This window comes from Theropithecus gelada, chromosome 19 (assembly GCF_003255815.1).
Source record: "Theropithecus gelada isolate Dixy chromosome 19, Tgel_1.0, whole genome shotgun sequence".
Lineage (NCBI taxonomy): Eukaryota > Metazoa > Chordata > Mammalia > Primates > Cercopithecidae > Theropithecus > Theropithecus gelada.
The window spans coordinates 49,916,818-49,920,168 of NC_037687.1; the positions used below are offsets into that span (position 1 = coordinate 49,916,818).

Genomic DNA, 3,351 nt, shown 5'->3' on the forward strand with positions numbered 1-3,351 from the left:
GATAGAATGAGCAGATGAGGACTTTAAAACAGCTATTATAAATATGCTTAGAAATTTAAAGAAAATCATTAACATAGTAGAGAAATTAAAATTTTTATTTAAAAAAATGGAAATCCTAGAGGTATATGGGTATATTCCTCTAGGCATGTTCAAATATAATACCTGAAACAAAAAATTTACTGGATGTGTGCAAGAGGAAATCAGACATTGCAAAAAAATTTTAAAAATTTAGTGAATTTGAAGATATATCAATAAAAATTAACCATAATTAAACACAGAAAGAAAAAGGACTAAACAAAATGAACCAAGCCTCAGTGACCTTATGGGACAATAAAAGGTATATAAATAAAAGGCTGGGGATGGTGGCTCACAGCTGTAATCCCAGCACTTTGGGAGGCCAAGGCAGGCAGATCACCTGAGGTCAGAAGTTTGAGACCAACCTGGCCAACATGGCAAAACCCCGTCTCTACTAAAAATACAAAAAAATTAACTGGGCATGGTGGCAGGCACCTGTAATCCCAGCTACTCAGGAGACTGAGGCAGGAGAATCGCTAGAATTCTGGGGGCAGAGGTTACAGTAAGCCAAGATCTCATTCACTACCGTACTCCAGTCTGGGTGACAGAGCAAGACTCAGTCTCAAGAAAAGAAAAAAAAAAGCTATATAATATAAATATAATTGGTGTTCCAGAAACAGGAGAAAAGGAGATTAGGGCAACATTGGAAAAAATACAGCCAAAATATTTCCACATTTGATGAAAACTCTAAATCTACAGATCCAAGATACTCAACAGGTCCTGACAAGACTAAACACAAAGAATATACCTATGCATATCATAATTAGATTGCTGGAGGAAAACACATACTACCTACAGTGGAACTGAAATAAGACTAATAAAAAATAACACAGCACCATGAAGTGCAAAAGACAACGGAAAACATCTTCAAAGTGCTAGAGAAGAAAACCAGGTCAGGCATGGTGGGGCTCATGCAATACCAGCATTTTGGGAGGCCAAAGCAGGAGGATGGAACACTTGAGCCCAGGTGTTCAAGACCAGCCTAGGCAACATTGTGACACCCCGTTTCTACACAAAATTTAAAAATTAGCTGGACCTGGTGACATGTGTCTGTAGTCCCAGGTACTCAGGAGACTGAGGCAGGAAGATTGCTTGAGCCCAAGGGTTGCAATGAGCTATGATCAGTGCCATTGCATTCCAGCTCAAGTGACAAAGCAAGACCATGTCTCAAAAGAAAGAAAGGAAATAGGGGAAGGGAAGGGGAGGGGAGGGGAGGGGAGGGGAGGGGAAAATAACCTGTCAACTTGGGATTCTATACCCAGCAAAAATATCTTTCAAATATAAAGGCAAAATAATACTTTTTCAGAGAAAAGTTGAAAGAACTTGATCTAGCACACCAACATTTAAAACATTATTTTTTTTTTCAAATTAATGAATGACAACTTGATTTTTCTTACACTTTTAAGGCTGACGAAAAACCTTCATTTCAATCGAAAAGTATGGTAATTGTATTTACTCATTAAATATTATTAAAGTTTTCTAAAATACAACTTGAAAATATCCAGCATGCATGTTTAATATCAGTACAATGAATTCAAGACCAAGTATACATGTTACATGCAGCAAGGCTAACTTACAAATTATCATAGTCATCATCAACATCTTCACGTTTTTTCAACGCATTTGATGATTCATTGGCAGTATTTTGTGATAACACCATATTAGTGGTAATAAGAATGTTTTTGGACCCAATTAATGATGGATTAATCAGAACATTCTGAACTGCTGATGTTGCAGGAATTGAAGCTTTCACAGCTGGAGACTGTGAAGTAGGCATCTGTACTGTAAACCTTTGCCCTGTGAGGGACACGGGAGTCCCTGCTTTAGTTGGAACAGACATGGTCTGTGGGGTTGGTGTGCCTAGTGTGGGAGAGTACTTGGTCTGCTAGTAACTGAACCAACACTTAACCGCAGGACAGTTATTCTTCCCGTGGAAGTTGATGCCTTTTTCTGTAAAGATTTCAGATGATAGTTTGGAGCTGTTAAGCAATATCTATCAGGTGGCAACCTAGGACCTGAATATGGTTTAATGGAAAGGGGTTTGATTTCTTTGCCTTGTGATATCTAATAAAAAAATCTCTTGGGGGAGGAGAGGTAAGACTGGTCAGCGTGGAACTGGATTGCCAATCGCACGTCATCTGCATCAACGGTAGCCTTCACAGCATGGCTGGAATAAATTTTTGCATCATCTAGAATTGTGGTCACATATCGGAAGGCAAACTCCAACATCTGATTTATAACTCTTGGCTCATATTCTATAATTCCCAGATCCTTCAGGATTTGTGCCATCCTCCGTGCATCTTTCATCATGCTCTTGGGAGAAGCCATCTTGCCAGGCTCCATGATATCCGATGATCAGACTTCTCGAGCTAAATCACCCACATTAATGCATTTCGGTCCTGATTTTGACACAGGTTCTTTGTCTAGTATGGTTTTTCCAACCCCTGGTGTACCGGTGAGCAGGTTTTACCTCCAGGAGCTCTACCATGTTCGGAAGCAACACGGTCCTCCCTACGACGGCTCCGAGCGCCTCGCTCACGCGCCCTTCACATTACGGGCAGGGCCATTTAAAACATGATTAAAGCAACTTCTACAAGCTGGAGGAAAAGAAAACCAGGTGGAAACGTCAATGTACAGAAAGTAATGAAGAGCACTCAACATGGTAAATTCATAAGTAGACAGTGAAGATTTTTAAACATTTAAAGAAAAAGTTTCAAAAGTAATTGACAGGAATGACAAAGTGAGGACCTTTGTAAATACTTTCCCTAAAAAGCGAAGATAAAGTTGGACTATTAGTTTTTGGCCTGGCATGCAAGCAGCTTAGACATTGTCACTACATCCTCATAAGTAAACCGCTAAACAACCTGAAAAATCAATTCTTAGATGCGTAAGAACAGTGAGGTCACAGGGCAAACTATGATGGCCCCTGAAATTGGAGTGACCGGCAGGCAAAGGCAGACAAGCACAAGTAACTGGAGCCAAGACCCTCGGACGGAGGCCTCCAGGGAAAACAGTGACAGGTTAGGGAAACTGAACTGTAAGTAACTAACTGCACAGTGTGGACAAGTCTGCGTTGAAAACTCCAGGAGGACTCGGACTCAATCATTCCCCAGCACACATACTTTTGTTGAGTTTTGCCTCCAGGAACTCTACCAGGTTCTCAAAGCAAATATCAGAGAAATATCCCCTTGTGTTTCCAGCAGGGGGATAGGAAAAGGAACCATTTAAAAACATGCCAAAACACTCTGTTCTTTTTTTTTTTTCTTTTTTTTTTTT

At 40.1% G+C, this 3,351-nt stretch overlaps 1 pseudogene across 1 annotated transcript; it reads right to left on the reverse strand.

Moving 5' to 3' along the window:
* Window positions 1-1,505: 1,505 nt before the first annotated feature.
* Window positions 1,506-2,928, reverse strand: LOC112613260 (annotated as a pseudogene). The gene has a single exon (XR_003116936.1). The product of XR_003116936.1 is annotated as a transcription initiation factor TFIID subunit 9-like (transcript).
* Window positions 2,929-3,351: the final 423 nt, after the last annotated feature.